Genomic DNA, 18851 nt, shown 5'->3' with positions numbered 1-18851 from the left:
TAAAAAGTTTACCCTTTAAAATAAATGTATGCAAATAAAAAGAATAAACCATTTCAAGAAATGCATTAATATGTAATAGGCATCTGTCACAACATAAATGGACCTTGAGGGCATTATGCTAAATTAAATAAGCCAGATAGGGAAAAACAAATACTGCATGATATCCCTTACACGTGGAATCTAAAGCAAATAAACAAAGTTAAACCCAAAGAAACTGAGAGTAGAAAAGTGGTTACCAGGGGCTGAGGGGGTGGGAGAAAGAGGGAGAAGTTAGTAGGTTATAAACTCCCAGCTAGAAGATAAATAAAATCTGAGGATTGAATATAAAACGTAGTGACCCTAGTTGAAAACATTATATTATGTAATTAAAATTTGATAAGAGACTAGAACTTAAATGTTCTCACACACACAAAGATATAAATATGTGAGCTGATGGTATTAATGTGCTAGATAGTATACACACTTTCACAATGTAGACGTCTATCAAATCACCACTATGTACACTTTTGCATTCTTATAATTGTATTAGTTGTAATTCCACAAAACTGAAAAAAAAATATGTAATAGAAGTGATGGAAGGCAGGAATAGCACACATGACTGTGTATTAGTTAATCTATTGCTCCGTGGCTTAGGCAATAATAAATGTTTTTACCTGTCATAGTTTTGGTAGGTAAGAAATTTGGGGGTGGGTACTGTTCTGGTTCAGGGTCTCTCGTGAGGTTGTTAAGATATCAGGCAGACCTACAGTCATCCGAAGGCTCAGCTGGGGCCGGAGGATCTGCTTCCCAGGCGGTTGACTCACATGACTGGGAAGACAGTGCTGGCTGTTCCTCAACATATGGGGCTCTCCACGGTCTGTTCAAGTGTCCTCATGGGTATGTCTGCTTGCATACCCCTACAGCAAGTGACCTGAAAAATCAAGGTGTAAACATCAGTGTCTTTTATGAAGCTGGCCCCAGAAGTCACTCACTTCCGAAATGTCCAGTTAGTCACCCAAATCAGCCCTATTCAGTAGGGGAGGAGCCCCACGAGGGGTGGATAAGAGGAGACAGAGATCACTCAAGTGATAGGCTTCCACACTGTGATATATCAGTGACCAAAGTTTGAGAAATATTGATCCAACTAAAGTTACAATTTTATACAGAGGGCAACAAATGAGTGTCAGAGAAGAGAGATAATGTAACCAAGCCCAGCCAAGCATTTTTGGCAGAGTGAAGGTTAGGATCAAGAGGGCCTGGTCCCCAGCACAGTATAATAGCCCCCCACCCCCATATTGCACATGCAGACACTACCTTTGGCCTTCCAAACTTTAGGAGAAATCCAACCCTCTCTCAGGGCAAGACTTCTCCCCAGCCTCCAACAGGGAGCTGATGCTGTAGCCAATTATTGGGCCCTCAGACATCCCATTTGGGTCTGGGTCCGGGCATGTTAGCTGATTTTAAAGACAGATAGTGAATCTGGGGTCAAAGATCATCTACCCTCACCCCCACCCCAAGGTTGTAAGCTAACTATACACAGGCTGTGTTCAGCCACAGATAAGTCTGCTTGGACTAAACAAGGCATTGCTAGTTTGCTTTATTTTTTTAATGAGTTGTTAATTAGATGTGAAATCAGGATATTTCACATAAAAATCTAGATATGAAGTTTCCCTTGAAATAATCAGAAGTGTTGACAATGCCTGGTCTATTTTTCTGCACAGTAGCCCTGTGCCGGAGTTATGTTTAAGCTACATGTGATCCTTTATTCACCGTGGTACCTGCCACTCGTCTGCTTTCTTAAATTCCCTTCTTATTCTCTACAAGCCATTGAACTGACTACTCTTGACTTAACTCAACTCTCCCATTTACAGGTAGCTAATCTGACACCTTGACAGTTGGTGGGCTTACATCTATTAAATGACATTCCTGAGGCCACATGGCCGCTAAGCAGTAGGGTAAAGATCATGGCAAGTTACTTTCCTACCTAAGCTGATGCTCTTCCCAAAACACTCCTCTGTGTCTCTCACAAATAGGCTTCAAGATACCCACAGGATATTCTAGATTGCTCAGCGAACATGACTCTCTTCCTCTCACTGTACTTTTAGCCTGAAGAGGGTCTCGTATTGCACAGCTGAATGAAGGATATTTCAGGGAAGAGGAAAATGTACAGCTCAATTCCAACCCATTACCACAGTATAAAAATGAAAAGTTGAAAACTGACACATACCTCCATTCTAAAGGAAGGATAGCAAATAAAGAATAATAGTTAGAGAAAACGCAAGGACAAAACCACTTAAGTCCTGGGAAACAATTGGCAACAATCCCTACACATCACTGATCCCAGCCTATCCAACTACCAGGCTCCTCATCTTAAATATTTCAATTTACCATTTATTATTACTAAAAATAAGTTATTTTAAATCTTTCAAGGAAGTTTCTTGCTTCCCCATTTCCTGACGTTTATGAAGTCACCATCTTGGCCTACACATGAAAGGCAAGGGTTTTAACTAAATTGCATATAAAAATGGTGGAGGAGAGAGAGTGAGGGAGATTTTGGCATGCTGAGAGCTCCCTGTGAGAGATGATCTTGAAAGCCAGGCTCGACAGCTGCTCTGGTGATCAATACAGAGAACTCAGATTCCCCAGCACCAACTGGCTTCTGCCAAGGTCACGGGCTTGTGTCCAAATGCACTGAACTAGGAGGGGATTTTGCTTCCCCTGGCCCCCCAGCTCAGATCAGCTTTCACTTACGAATCAAGAGATGGGGGTGCACTGTGACCGCCACCGCAGAGCCACAAGTCATAGCAGACCTAGGAAGTCTGTGTGCAGCTCTCCAGCAATATAAGGCAATAGTGAGGGGGTGTCTTTGTCACAGAGCATTGGACATTCTGACTCATCCCTCTGGACTCCCACACCGCCCCCACCTTCCACACCGGAATCTCAGCCCCTCCCCCTCCACCAAGAGGCTCCGGATTTCCTCCATGGAATTCAAGGTTGAGCCCTGGTCAGCTAGTGGTGGTACAGATAGAATGATTCTTTCCTCCATGTCACATGCAAGCCAGGGCTTCCTCTGGGCAGTGAGGAAGGAATGAAATGAAGTGGAGAATTGTATCTCCTTTCACTTGTTCATTCTAATATTAGCTAGGTTGTCTACAGGGCTCCATGCAGCAGTTAAGGCCTAAATAACTGAGACACAAGCCCTCCTCACCAGAAGCTTTGGTAGAGGAGAGAGATTGATGAAAAATGAGATGAGTGTTATTATCTGGGAAGTGGAAGAGGAATGGAAATGGATGGAATGAGGAGCAGGGGAGGAAGGGACCTTAGGGAAGATGAGAAAAATGAGAAGGATTAAGTACCAACCATCCCAACCGGAGAGAGGAGGGAAAGTACATCAGATGGACAAAGAGCTTGAGTTAAAGCCTGCTGGTGAGAGCAACTAAGGTGTATTTATGGAATTAGAAGCAACTCCATAGAAATAGGGGGCAGAGGCCAGGTGAATAAAGGTCTTAAAATATTTGGCAATGCACTTTCATTCAGTCTAAGTTCATTGGGGACCCAGTGAAATGTTATCACCAGTGGGGTGACAGGCAGAGCTGGAGTGTAGGGACTTCCATGAGTCCTGACAGGTAGGAAATGAAACTCAGAGCTGGCCTCAAACCCACCGTAAACATCTCTGTTGAGAAACAGAATAAAAGCAGAGTAAGGAATGGGTGGAAGCTACAGCCTTCTGGGCCCTCCATCCCAAACCAGCAGCGGCACTCAGGGTTTCTACTCCTATGGGAAGAACCAAGAATAAAGCTCCACAAGAGGAAACACTCAAGACTTTAGTCAGGCTCTGTGCTCCGAAGCAAAAGGCAGACCAGGGTCCCCTGTTACTAGGAAGAGACTGAAATTAACCGGTGATGCGACCGTTGCCTGACAAAATCGGCTGGAGTGTGCGGATCCATCCCTGCAGCCAGGAAGCCAGCTGAACCTGGCCTTGTGCTCCCTCCAATAACCAGACCAAAATATCTCCACAGTGTCTGTGGACCAGGAATCTCCAACGGTTGTCAGAAAACACAGTTTTGGAGGGCAGCCCCAGAAATATAAAGAAGTACTCTCAAGTATATAAAGGCTTCATCAAAAAATATGCAATAAATGTTATTTTCATTATTATCTAGTAGTTATACAGCCTTTAATCTGTAATAAGCATTGTTTGAATATTATCTATCTAGATACACAGAGAAAGGATATATATATATGTGTATATCCCAAGTCACACAACTTTTAACTGATAGAGCCTAATTTCAAATCCACTTGATCTCAGAGTTGCATTTTTAACCACTATGCTGCATGGCCTCTCTATGATGGAACACTAAAAACATTCCCTTTAAGATCTGGAGGGAGCCAAGGAGGCCTTGTGTCACCCCTACTATTCAACATTGTCCAAGAGCCCTGGCCAATGCAATAAGAAAAATAAACATGTGATTAAAAAAAAAAAAATAACCAGAGATAAAATGGCCTTAACTTGCAGACAACATGATTAGAAAATTCAAGAAAATTACAGATAAAATATGAGAAAAGAGAGAATTCTGCAAGCTGTAAGACCCGTTCACAAACCCATTAGTGTTCCCAGAAAACAGTTCTACCAACTAAAAAAATGTAGTGGGAATTACAGATACTTTCATGATAGCCAGAGAAATTTTAGGACTCTTATAAATAATTCTAACAAAAATGTAAATAAACCTTTAGGAGGAAATTGTAAGGAATTTTTAAAGGATATAAAAGGAAGCATAGATAAATATTTATAGAAGAGAAGATTCAGTATTAAAGTCTCTGTTCTCCCATCGAAGTAGTCTATATAGTTGTTCCAACATCAGTGAAAATCTCAGGTCAGAGCTTATACTCCTCATATGGAAGAATCGAGAAATAAAAAATTTTTGAAGAAAATAATTAAGAGTACCAAAACCAGATAGTGAGCCTTATTCTAACATTATAGCATTCAAGACAATGTGCTATTAATGTAAGAGGGAACAAACAAATCAATGTAATAGAATCAAGTTCCTTGAAACAGACTTGTGGAAACTTGGCATTATAAATAAATATAGAGGGAAAGACTATTCAATATTCAATGGTACAAGGACAATGGGCTTTCCATCTGGAAACAAAACAAAATTAGAGCACTAGAACAAAATAAATTTCAGGTAGATTGAAGATCACAATTTAAGAAGTAAAATTTTTATAAGGTAATGATTAAAAAAATACTCAGAATCAAGGATTTATTGAACCAGACACAAAAGCTCAAGCCATAAAAAGTAAAAAGTTTGTTCAATTTGATGGCATTAACCTAAAACTCTTTTACATGATAAAGACATCACAAAAAAATAAACAATGTGCCATAGACTTGGAGAAGTTATTTCCAATTTTTTTTAGTTTTTGACTGACAAAATATTAATATGCAGACTACACAAGGTCAAAATTTCCACAAATCAATAAAATAAATACTGAAAATTAAAGACAAAATAGTAAAGGCATGAACAGGCAAGTCATGAGAGAGAAACTCTCAGCAGCCAATAAGTACAGAAAAAGAAAATTATTCTCATTAACAAATGTAAGTTAAAATGTAATAAATAAATTTGAATAGTTTCCTAACAAATGCAGACATAGAAAACAAAACACTTTTGTCAGACCCATCAGATTGTCACGTATCAGACAATATCAATTATGGGTAAGGATGTAGGAAAATGGAAATTCTCCCTAAAGTGCTATTGAAAAGTTAAATTGGTACAATGTTGGAAAGCAATGTGTTTGATATTATCTGGCAAATACAAACCTGGGCCTATTATGTGACCTGGAAATTCCATATCTAGGTTCATTCGACATGAACTTCTGTGTACAGAATGCCCCTTGCAGTGTTGCTTGTGATTAGGAACAATTGAAACCAACCGAAATGTCCGCCAATAGGAAAGTAGATAATATTAAGTTGTGGGATATTCACACAAGAGCTCTTCCTAGCTCAGTTCAAAGTGAATGACTTTTACCTGCATGTAACAACATGGCTAATTCTCAGATCACAGTGTTGTATTGAGAAAAAGGCAACTTACAAAAGGATACATATAGTTGTCAAGTTTCAATGCATGTAAAATAATACTATATATTCCTTTTGTGGCAGCATATATGTCATTTTAAAAGTTGCTAACATTAAGTGACACAGTTATTCATTAGACTATTTGATGCTTACTTTACAATACAAAAATCTTTTAATATGAAGTAAATTAGAGAGGGTAAGGTTCTAGGCAGGGGGAACAATGAGGTCATTCAATATTTTAGGTAAAGCACAGCGGTAATTTGGACTGTGATGGATGGATGGAGGGTGGTGGTGGTATAGGGAAAGGTGCCACATCTTAGAGAACATCACAAACCAGGAAGACCAAGGGCAAAAACCACATCCCCCAACTTTGGGCCTGAGATCACGCTGGTAGCAATACTCAATGTATAAGATCAATAGAAGCATTCTTATTCTTCCTTTCATCAAAATCAGGAAAATAAAAACTCAGTAAATATTGATATCAAATTTAAAAACATGTCTTGGGTCCTGTGTGTACTTAAGAGTTTTGTACAAATTTGGTATAAGAGGAAATTGACTTTAGTAAGCAGACAAGTAACTTCTGAGTGGATCTGATGATTGCCCTGCTTTCAAGGGGAGACAATGGTCATAAAATTGATAGACCAGCAATGTAGAGCAGCAGAAAGGAAGGAGCCATGTAGAGGCAAAACGTCTTCAATTCAGAAAAAGAGAGTGTTAGACTACCAAATCTTAGATGCCCGGGAAAGCATTTGATCCACTGTTAGGCCTTTAAGCAGATCGGTGGCTGAAGCACTCATACTAGGTGTTATGTTCAACAGTTTCACAGAAGAAGTCCACCATCCAATAGACCTGTGTTCACTTTCTGGGTTTGCATTTATGAGCTCTTTGAGCAAATTATATAAACTTTCTGAGTGTCAGTTTCCTCACCTGCAAAATGGGAGTAATAATAGTACCTCCTTTAAGGTTCTTTATACGATGACAATTAAATGTCATATAAAGCCATCCAGTAAATTACAACTGTTCACTGTTAGTTGCCATAAGTTATCATTGCCTCTGTTCCCGGTAGAAAGGACCTAAATACAAAGCAAATCTGATCTATCCTCTGTTCTTGGCAGCTCTCACTGCCCTAAACCTTCTGAATTTTTGTTGCATCTGGAAGAGTCAAGAGTTGAGCAAAGTCTACCACTATCTGATTCTACTCTTAAGGTCAGTCCAGGTCAGAAACTGGGGCATACGGAGTACCTCTGTGGCCTTTTCCTGATATGCTCACAGGAGCAGCCACTCCATTATTTTCTAGTAGGCCAAATGCCAGAAATCTTGAATATATCTTGTAACACCATATGTCTCAGTCCTTAATAGATCCTTTGAAGATTATAACAGCTTGCTGGGTTCATCCTTTTAGTTTTTTAAATTAAATGTTTAAGATGCATTTGGGTGGCCAACTGTAAACCTTCTCTTTGCATTAATTATTTGCAGACATTGAGGCTGTGAGTTAGGGGGTGGAGGGTGCTAGAAAAATCCATGCCACTTGTTCTGCATCAGCACATAGTTTAGTACACATATTTACAAGTGTATGAGCTCAATATAAAAGCTTAACTTTGTCCAAACTATTAAGGATGTTTCCTGACACCTTAGAAAATGGAATTAAATTCAGACCATCCTAGAAATGCTAAAGGAGTCCATCATACAACAAGAACACAGCATCCAAAGGGAATAAACACTTTCCATATGCCAGGCACTCTGCTAGGAACTTTCTATGTATTAGCCTATTTATTAATCCTCATCTCCCCAGTAAGAAGTTGCTATTCATGTTATCCTCATCTTACAGGTGAAAAATCCCAAGGATCAAAGGGTTGGATTGAGTTGCCTAAGGTCATTCAGCTGTTGGGTAGCAGAGTCCAGTAGGAAACCCAAGTGGTTCTGCTTCTAGAGCCAAAGCTCCCTTCTCTACTGGAGCTTCAAGAAGAATGGAGAGGGAAGTATGAGGACTGAGCAGTTGCCAGCACTGTTTTAACTGCTTGCAATCTTCACAGCACTAGGAAGAGGATATTATGATGATCATTATCCCCACTTTATAGATGGGGAAAGTGAGGTTTGCCCCCTCAAAATCAGCCAGTATGGGCAGAGCTGAATTTCTATTGCAGAGTGCAGGCTATTAGCCACTCCGCTGTCTTGCCCGTTGAAAAAGAGTGCAGCACATAGCAAAGTTATCTGTGAATGTATGGTATCCAGAGTCTTTCTGATATTGCCTATTCCGTTAAGAATGATATCCCTTGGCCAAGCAGTAATACTCTAAATTGTAAGAGAAGAAAAGGCCCAAGACTTAGTCCAAGTAGGACCCAAGACTCAAAGATGGGAGTGGCTTACCCCGTCCAAGGACCAGTCAGTGGTAATGCTGAAGCAAGCCTCCCCAGCCCCTGGCCCGAAGGCTCTGTAGTCATGGGGAGGAGGATCAAAGGACAGAATTGCTGCTCTAGGCAGAAACACTGTAATGGAAACCATCTCGCAGGCTGGGGCAGAAAAAGCCTTCCCTCCTCGTCACATTTTAGCTCTGGGCAGAGTCTGTGACTCATCCAGGGCATTTGGGTGTGTTTCTTCCATGAAGCCAGGGTATCCTGGGCAGAGTCCCAAAAGAAAGACAGAAGGAATCAGGAGTCTCCTCTACTCCAGGGGCAGAGAAAGGGGCTGTCTATCAAGAAGTACTGAAAGGCCCTTCAAGTGCTCCTCGGGAGCCACCAGGGGAGTACAGCCATGAAATGTCCTGGCATTGCTCCTTCAGTCATTTCAAACATGAAAAAAAGAACAGCTCTGGAGATGAAACATTGGAGTTGTATGGAAGAGTGAGTTGTTAAGCCAGACCGACTTGCACTCAAACCCTATTTCCATCTCTCACAAAAGGAGTGAGTCATTCACGTGTGCAGCCCTGAGCTCCGTCATTTATAGAACAGACATCATAAATGCCTCCCGTGCAGAGTCACAGTGGGGCTTCATCGAAATAAAGTATGAAGTGTTACTGATGGAGAAAAGGAGTTCAACAAGTGCTTAATAAAGGTCGAATCTGTCTCCTCCTGATAAGGTTGAACCAAGCCAAAGAAAACTATTTGGAGGATAGAGTGGGCTAAACACACAGCGAAAAGAAGTTTGTGCTTCTAAGCTAAGGATACGGAGATGGAGATATCTACACATGGGTCCTTGTGATGTGGAGCAGGAGTGTGAGAGCCAGGGGAAAGAGAATGAAAGGTACTAACTCACTGGCTGTGACAATCAATGAAAGCCACGTGCCAAGGAACGTGGGTGATTGCCAGGATCTAGAAAATACAGGGAAAGGGACTTTTCTCCAGAGCCTTCAGAAGAAACATAGCTCGCTGACACTTTGTAGCCCCATGAGACTGATTTTGGACTTCTGACCCCCCCAAACCATGAAAGGATCACTTTTTAAGCCAAATTTGTGCTAATGTGTTACATCAGCAAGAGGAAACTATTGCATTCGGGAGTATCACAAGCAAAACACTCACCTTAAGGGCATAACTGCACCATCGGATGAGTAGGTGAGACCCAATGTCCCAGAGCCAGCATCCTGAGAACACTTGAGGTCACAAGTCCATCCAGGGGCAAATGTAACAATTCCTAACTAGTCCCCAGCACCACCATTAGTTCCCCATAACATAGCCTTTATTTGTTTTTTGTTGTTGTTGTTTTCTCTCGTTACTGGAAACATTCTCAGGATGATGTTCACCCAGTCTCTCTTTGAAATCTTCTATGAGCAGTTTTTGGAGGAACGTTTATGAGTGCCACGGATGCAGCAGGTGCACTTGCTGAGAGCCCTGCTTCTCTCTGGTTCTCTTCTTACTGCTGTTTTCCCTCATGAGCCTTGCCAACACTCTCGCTGAGCTCTGGAACTAAGGAGAGAGATCCTTGGGAGAAAATTGCCAGATTTGGTCCCTATTCCCAAAGTTGCACTGCTTCTTCCCAGAATCTTACAGTTTTTCACAAACATGATTCCTCCAGCTTTAGATATCACTCCCATGACATCTCCTGATTCGGGACATCTCCTCTTTCATCTTTGCCCCTTCTTTCTTGCCCCTCCCCTGCCCATATCAGAATGTTTCCCTCTTTATTCTGATTAAAAACTGAAGCCTCATCCATGTATAACAAATTATGCAAATAAATGATGGGTTGAGAGGGGGTATCCTTATGTTGGAAGCATAGGAATCCCAGGTCCAGCCTCTGCAAAACATCTTATTCCATAAAGATAGACATGTTCTGCTTTTGAGTACATCCCTTCACAGGGACCCTCTGGGTGCCATATGCACTGCCAAGATAAATGTGAGTACTCAGGTTTCAGGGTTTTCCCAGTCTCTCCCCGCCCCCCTCTCCCTCCCTCACCAAGTCCATTCTTTACTGTGTTCTGATTTCTGATTGTAAAGGAACTAGGCTGGCCCAGGATGAATATAGTGCCTTCTGCAAAAGATGACCCTGGAACAGGAAGGAGAATGTTAGATACTGTGTCTGAGAATATCAGTCTTCTGTACCTGGAGAAGTTCTTTAAGTGAAACAATACATTGAAGCCTCTCCTCCTGCCAGACAGAACAAACACATCATTATCAGAACCCAGTATCTCTGCAAACTCTGGTACTGGTGCTGGGGTATGAGAGCAGCCTCAAAAATGCATTCTTCTTCATCTGAGTTTGAAACCAACTGAGAAATAAGACAAAAAAATTAAGGCTAAGGGAAGCCAAAGCATCCCTTTTGTTACTTGTACCTCTGCAGTTGGAGAATGTGGCTTCTATCAACGAATAGATGAGACCCCAAGATTACCAAGGTATGCACAGCTCTGCACCTGTGAGTCTCCCCTTCCATCCCTGAAAGAAAAAGATAGAAATAATCCCTATAGACAGCTCATGCCCAGTGAGAAAGAATGAGGCACATGCAAAGCTCTGCACACTCAGTTCCTAGATCCAAATTCACCAAGTGGATGAGCACCTATACCCTCTCCCCCAATAAGAATGAGTGTGGGTTCAGAGCCCATAAACATTATGCCAATGGAATTCCCTCCACATTGAATATTATTTCCACTGCAGCAAATTATGTTTTTGTCAAAATACTCACTGCCCCTCTCTACTGGGCTCATCCCTCTGAGAGCATTATCTTTCCTATGTCCATGACACTTGCTTTGGTGAGCAAGATGTGAGTTTTAATGGTACAAGCCATTTCTCCTCAGATACTTTGAGAGCCATTGCATGCCTCTAGCCTCTTTCCTTTCCTCTGCCATGAAACGTCGTATCTCAGAGTGGGCTTCTCCATCAGCCTTGGTCCCAAAATGAAGAAAGAATAGAGTAGAATTGCAGTCATCCCACAATGGACATGAGTTGGAATGATAAATAAATATTTGTTGTTGGGAGTCAAGAACATTTTGGAATCAATTGATATCTTAGCCGAACCGATCTTATACTTAGAGATACATGTAGGTTCCTCCCCACCACACACATCCATAGTAGCCAGCAACTTTTGTTTCTGCTTGGTTTTCTATCTTTCATTCTATCCATCCATTCATTCATTGAGTGTTGAATGGACACCAGGCCAGGTAAGAGGTATCAGAGCTGCAATAATAAATAAGACATGCCTTGTGGGGGAGTTAGTTATGTCAAGAAATAACTCAAATGGAGGAGTGCCTGGGTGGCTCATTCAGTTAAGTGTTTAACTCTTGATTTCAGCTCAGGTCATGATCTCAGAGTCCTGAGATCAAACCCCTCATTGGGCTCTGTGCTAGGCATGAGGTCTGCTTAAGATTCTCTCTCTCCTTCTCTGCCCCTCCCCACCGTTCCTCTCTTTCCCTCTCTCTCAAAAAATTAATTAAATTAAATTAAAATTAAGAAAAGAAGTAGCTTAAATGGAAAGTAGTAAGTGTAGTGGCAGAGGATTATGCAAAGTGCCAAGAGGGCCCAGAGGAGGAAGGATAATTCAGATCAGCTAAGGAGATCAGGAAAAGCCACAGGCAAACTCTGCAGGAGCCCTTCACTCCAGGGGCCTCTCATAAAATGTGGCTGACACACTTGGCATATCTTGGTATTATCCCTATTCTCTGGAAGTCAGACTCAGCTGAGATGGCAACCAAAACAATTAACTGAGCTGCCCAACACATCAGGATATATGTCAAATTCCAAGAAACGTAGTAGGAATTCAGAGTAAGGACAACATCTTTTTATCTGGAGCCCATAAGAAGTTGAGGAGGCTAGATTTCAGCTGAGCAGTGAAATATGTGTTTAATTCTTCCCAGTGAAAGAATTGGGGGCAGGTCACTTTGGTAGAAGAAAGAGAATGTTCAAAGAACCAAAGATAGGAGAATAAGCTCTATTCCAGAGACAGTGTGTGGAACAGAGAGATAGCATTCATGAGGGGAGCAGGCTAGAAGGAGGCCTCAGAGACAGATCCTGAAGGCAAGATGAAGACCTGTCATCCTAAGGTGACAGGAGCCACTGAAGTTTTCTGAATATGGAAATGGCATGATAGAAAAGGCACTTAATAATAATGGGCAAATGACCTGGCATGGTGGAGAGTGACATAGAAGGACCAACTGGAGATGAAACAACCAACTAAGAGGCTGCTAAATGTTCTGGGCAGGAAGTGAGGGGGTCCCATGCTGGGAAGGGGGATGGAAAGAAGGATCCATAATTAATGGTGTAGGGATGCTGAGAGGTGCTTGGGAAGTCATGGACCAGAGCCCCAAGGAGCCATCAGAGTTGAGTGTTGAATAATGAACAAAACTCAGATGAACTGAAGGGAGGAGGAGAGAAGTATAAGGAAGTACCAGTTTTTAAGGTGAGGTAGAGGTTTTCCGTAGTGTTATGACTAAAGATGAGGTCAGCAAGTTGAAAGCAACAGTTATGCATGACGTACATGACCTCTTTGCCTTCCTTCTTTAAGTCCTTTTAAGAGTCCTATGAGTTAAAAAAAAAAAATAAATAAAAGAGTCCTATGAGTTTTGTACTGTTAACCCATTTCACAGATGGGGAAATGAGGATTCAGACCAATGTATACCGATCAGCTAATAATTTGTGGGGCCTACTGAAAAATGAAAATGTAGGGCTTCTTCAAAAATTATTAAGAACTTAAACACAGTGACAATAGAGCAGTGAGCTAAGCAGTCTGTGCCCCAAGCCCTGTGTGGACTACACAAGTCACACACTCGTTCCATCAGCCCTGCTGCTATGACTGTCCCAGGTTCATACAGCAAGAAATGGTCATGGTTGAAAGTCACATTTCTTTCACAGCATATGGGGAAGTGGAGTGACATGGAGGTCCTAGGAACCTGGGTCTCTGGGTCACTACACTGAGTAGAGCCCCAGGTGTCGATAAGAGTAAGTCATCTTGTTGGTTTAAGCCACTGACATGTTGGAGCGGCTTATTACTGAAGCAAAATGTGGACCACACTGACCAATACACCAAGGCTCAGAAAACCCTCACAGCACTGATGTGGGGAGCTAGGCCTTGAACCTGGACCTCCAATACCCCATCATGGGGGGGTCTTTTGTCTACATGTGTATGTTCCCGCTGCAAGTCACAATCTGGTTAGGGTGCCATGAGACCGATGTATTGGGCCACACACAGATTTTTACAAACCAAGTGACTTAACAACTGAACTATAATATAAACTGTCCTTGTGTATTCCACATTGTAGTGGTATTTTTCATGAGACTTGTTTCCAGGACACATGTATGCTCAGGGTTACAGAATAACATGGACTTCTTGCTATGGGTCACTGTCAAAAAATGTTAAAAGCCACTGTTCTACATCATGCTTTCAGCATAGAGAAGGAGAATCGGTCTACACACGTCACCTCAATGACTTGGAGACTCATAATTTCTTATAAAATTAGCTAAATGGGAGGAAATTTGAGTCCTTATTGCCAACGCAGTTAATGCTGTGGACTTTACAGTTTCTCCCAGATAGGAAGCTTTCCAGATCCTATCCAAGGCAAAACTCAAATGTTGTAATGTGCCCCCCTTTAATGCCATTAGTCCCCCACCTCCTCCATCCTTGCTTATTCTGCCTCAAAAGAACCATGAAGTCATCGTTTCCGATACAGGCTACAAAACCTCATTGTCTTTTGACACAAGCCAACAAATCCGGGCACAGATGTGCCCACTGGGGCAACTACTAAAAGGCAGGCAAGAAGCCATGATGTCACCAGCTTTGGGCCCGGAGCCAGGCTTCTTCCTTTCTTCGAACCCACTATGGGACTGAGCCCCTCAAAAGTGAGTCACTCAGGAGTGTCAGCATCTGCCCTCAGAGGGAGACACATTTACTCAGGGAAAAATTCTGCGGGCAGTGTTTATGCTTCGCTGTGCCAGAAGCTGTCAAGCCTGCTTCTCGCCACTGCATCTGTGGGACTGAACCCCCACTTATAAGAGAAAGAACTATGAAAGAACCCAAAATAGCTTATTTTCAATTACTTGCTGAAAACTCCCAGATGTGAGCAGCAATGGCTGTGTGGTAAGCACATTTGGGTTTTGAGTGTGGATATTCTCTCTAAATGTCTCCCATTGGCCAGCAAGTTGAGGCAGGAAGGATATTATTAATCATTTAAATGAAGGTTGGACTTTTTCCCCCATCTTTCATAGATCCTGACTTCTAGGACTTGGAGATTGAGGGACACTGTCCTTGATTTCTCTCCGGGCAGTAAACACCTTCGCCTGATGTAAGATGGCTGCATCCAGTTGTGTCAAGCTCCTATCTCCTGAATGTGTTTTGAGTCTAACCATTTCTCATTGTATTACCAGACCACCCTCATTTCTGGCCAGGGATGTCTCCACAACCTCCTAGTCTCCATAATTTTACTCCTGCCCCACCCGCTTCTCTTGCCACAGAGGGATTGTCCTAAATGCAAATCTGATCAGTCACTTTCTGCTTTAAAAATCTTTCTGTAGTTTCAATGGCTCCTCCAGGATAAAGACCAAGCCCTACCAAGGTCAACAGGACCCCGGGGGTCTCATCCCTCCCACTCTCAGGGTTGACCTCAGGATCTTCTCCCCTTGCCCTCCGAGGCTTGTGATGCCACACTGCCCTTCTTTATCTTCTGGGATGCCATCAGGCTCCATCTGCCCTGCCTCAGAGCCTGCTGTTCTTGCTGAATAGAATGAACCCATTCTTCTACATGCTCCATATTGTAAAAACCTAGTCACCCTTCCCTTCTCAGCTGAAACAACACTTTATTAAGAAACCTTCCAGAACTCTCAAAATACACCAGATCACCTCATACTCTCTCCCATCACCTTATCCTGTTCTGTTACTGCCCTTATTGTACATAAAGAGCATGGTTTTGAATGTCTCTCTCCCACTGGACTGAGCTTCACAGGCACAAGGACAATGATTTGCCCCCCTCTGTACCCATATGTTAGCATGGTGCCTGGTACATAGTGACTAGTTAATAACTATTTGTTGAAAAAAAATGCTAAAACCCCTTGAAAAGACTGCTTTGACATCTAAATGCTTGTAAATGATTTCTTTGGTTCAGGAACCATTATCTTCCTAAGAATAAATAGTTGAACCTGTCTCTCTTTTGTCTTTGGTTGCTGGGAAAGCCAGAACCCCCAGTGAGGCTCAAATATACCAATTTTGGGGATACATGAGGTTTGCATATTTGTGTTTTCTCTTCCCTTAGTCTTTTCATTACAGTCTCTTAGGGTGGGTTTTGCCGTCTGCTTCCATGGTAGGGAATACCATATGGTCTTACTGTGGAATACCATTGCAAACCTTCATGGTAAAATTCAAGACAGTAAGCCACGTTGAATTCTTTGAGGAAAGAGGTGAAGTCATGTATTTATCTCTTTAGTATCTGAAGACCTTTCAGAATGGGGGCATGAAATAGGGACTAGAGCAGCTGCCATGGAAGTCAGAAGGCTTAGAGCGTGTGTTGATGTTGTAGGACTCAACAAGTCTCTCCTCACACCCTGGACTCACCATTTATAAATGAGAGGGACTCTTGTGCTTAATATACAATGTTGTTGAAACACTGTATGACAGCACTTTGTAGTCTGAAAAGCAAAGACAGGCACGCACACATGCACACACAAGAATATAGGGCTATGATCAAGGAGGAAAAGCTTTGATGAGATCATATTTGATTTCAGGACTGGCTCATGGACAAGTTTTTAAGTGAGTAAAGTTTTCCACTGTTGCGTTCCTTCCCTCTAGACTCTCCTTCTGGGTCTTATTCATAAAGCTGCTCAGTGCTATCAGGCTCAGAGACCCCCACTGGGCACACTTTCCTTCTACTTCCTATTGTTCTCCATCAAGAACTGTGAGTCCTGTGAAAGGTTTTTCTCATGTCTCCAGAGTCTTACAGGTGATAAACTCATTTGGTAAACTAATTAAAGCTAAAGGTGGCAGACATTGTAGAAAGAAAGATAATTGAACAATTAATCTACAACATGAGTAGGGCTATCATGTGGGAGGCCCAAAGAGGGGACATACAAGAGCACAAAGGCTTCCCAAAGGAAGATTTATTCTGAACTCAAAAGGGCAGTCGGAGTTCTCAAAGTGGAGGAGGAGAAGGAGAAATAGCCTGTGAACAAGAACAAACAGCATATTCTGAAAATGAAGATGGGCATTAACCTTGGCTTATATTTTTACCTCCTAGTTCTGAACCACACTGAAGTCTGTATCTCTGATAGGCCCAGAGATATTGCAGGGAGAAGACAAGCAGAGAACTTCCCGAAGCAAGGAGCTGTCTGGCTACACAGGGAAGCATCACCTAGGAAGCATGACAAGGTGGGGGCAATGCTCGCAAGACCTATAGTTGCAGGGTCACTACTCATTGAGCATAGGGAAAGCTCAAGACTTGTTCAATTTACTCTTTCTTCTAAGATCCAGCACTTGTCATCCCTCTGCCAGAAGGATGACTGGCAAACGTCTTCCTAAAAATCACCAGCCTAGATCAGGGCAATCCAGCCAGCCAAGCAGATGTTCATTCCTCCCTACAGTCTGTGGGAATAAGACTTTAGCATCTGCTATGTGCCAGGAAGCTTGCTATGGAGAGAGTGTGGCAAAGAAGAAACTGCTTTTCTGGCAACTGCTTTCAGGAAGCTCACAGCTAGTGAAGCAACAGTCAAGTAAAGTGCCAGTGATAGATCAGTGCATGTGGAAGAGACAGATGTTGGAAGCATGGACCTGAGTGTCAAGGAAGACCTCCCAGAGAAGAGGAACCTGAGCTGGTTCCTGGAGGTTTTTTTTTTTTTTCTTTTTTTTTTTTTTTTTACAGTTCATATCACCAAGGATTGGGTGACCATCCTTCCACACACAGCAGCATTCCTGACTCTCCTAAAATCCCCAACAAGCTCCTCAACCACTCTTGGAAGATATTTTGACCACATGATCCAGAAATTACTGTCTGTTATGAACCGAATGTTTATGTCCACTTTTGAGGGATTCATAGGTTGAGATCCTAACCTCCAATGTGATGCTATCATGAGGTGGAGACTTTGAGGATGATGAGTTCACAAGGGTAGAACTCCCCTGAACAAGATTAGTGCCCCTGTAACAGAGACCCCAAAGAGTTGTCTTGCCCCTTACACCGTGTGAGAACACAGAGAGTAGACAGCCATCTATGAATCAGGAAGTGGGCTCTCACCAGATACAGAATCTGCTGGCTCTTTGACATCGGACTTCCCAGGCTCCAGAGCTGCGAGAAACATAAGCCTATTGTTTAAGCCATTCAGTCTATGGTATTTTTGTCACAGCAGCCTGAACTAACTAAGACATTGTCATCCCAGGAATCCCTAGGGTCCAGAGCCTTATGCAGTACTTACCCACTCCCATCAATATTCCTGTCTTGCATCCTCGAATAAGTAACAAACTGTGGCTAAGGATTAAGCTATCTCCCTTTTTGTTCTCTAACAACACTTGGCAGACACTAGGTGCTCTGTAAATGTTTGTTGATCTGAAATGAATTCATTCAATTGGATTGATCATTACCCTCGGTGTCCAGGAAAGTGCCATCTGGCCAGTATCTTGTAGTATCATCAATAAACTTTGGCATCGAAGAGGTTTCAGTTTAAATTCCAGCTCTGCCAGTGGAATTTGAATGAGTTTGAGTGTGACTTTGAATGAGTTGCTTGACCTCTTTAAGTCTTATTTTCTTATTAGAATCTTATTAGAATAATATCTCCCTTGCAGTGTTGTTGTGAGGATGGAATGTGATAATGAACTTAGATAATACTGAGCATGGTCGATTCTCAGTAAGCATTCCCAAGAATAACCGTAGCAAAAGTGGGTTGCTCCTTTAGTATGTCCCAGGTAGTTAGCTAAAGCATTGTGCATACATGATCTCATTTAATTCTCACATTGGCCCTATACAACTGGACCACTTCTCATGTCTACTTCATAGGAGGGAAAACTGAGACTCAGGAAGATCATATAACGTGCCCAGTGTCACACACTGTTCTCTGTGGCACTGCAATCTAGGCCTGATTCTCTCCCACCCGAGCCTGAACACTCATCATGACCTTGAGCTGCTGCCTCACATATGGTGTCCATCTTTACCCACAGTGGGGAACATCAAGATCACACAAAGTTATATGACTTACGCAAGGTCATACCACAGATCACTGGCCACTGTGCCATGTTGAGAAATGTGTTCTGGTAAAAGGACCTTCTCACCATGGTGAAGCAACAGGACCCAACACCTACACTCCTTTTTATAACTGGAAATAATGTGTAATTGGAATACATGGAAAGGCTCAAAAATGCCTGGCACCACTATTTTTGTTGTTGACAGCGACTGAGCTTTTACATTGAGGCCCACAAG

At 42.4% G+C, this 18851-nt stretch overlaps 1 long non-coding RNA gene across 2 annotated transcripts; it reads right to left on the bottom strand.

Annotated features, from left to right (window-relative positions):
- Positions 1–285: 285 nt before the first annotated feature.
- On the bottom strand, positions 286–10904 carry LOC140641009 (uncharacterized). Of its 2 annotated transcripts, none has more exons than XR_012037580.1 (4): positions 10809–10904; positions 10433–10522; positions 9562–9945; positions 286–910 (listed from the first exon to the last, which is right to left on the bottom strand). It is a non-coding gene; the product is annotated as an uncharacterized lncRNA (long non-coding RNA). The 2 variants fall into 2 exon arrangements; XR_012037579.1 differs by lacking the exon at positions 10433–10522 and adding an exon at positions 10579–10623 and having other exon boundaries at positions 10809–10902.
- Between the last annotated feature and the right edge of the window lie 7947 nt (positions 10905–18851).

This window comes from Canis lupus, chromosome 10 (genome assembly GCF_048164855.1).
Source record: "Canis lupus baileyi chromosome 10, mCanLup2.hap1, whole genome shotgun sequence".
Classification (NCBI taxonomy): Eukaryota; Metazoa; Chordata; class Mammalia; order Carnivora; family Canidae; genus Canis; species Canis lupus.
This window is presented reverse-complemented; position numbering and strand designations above follow the sequence as displayed.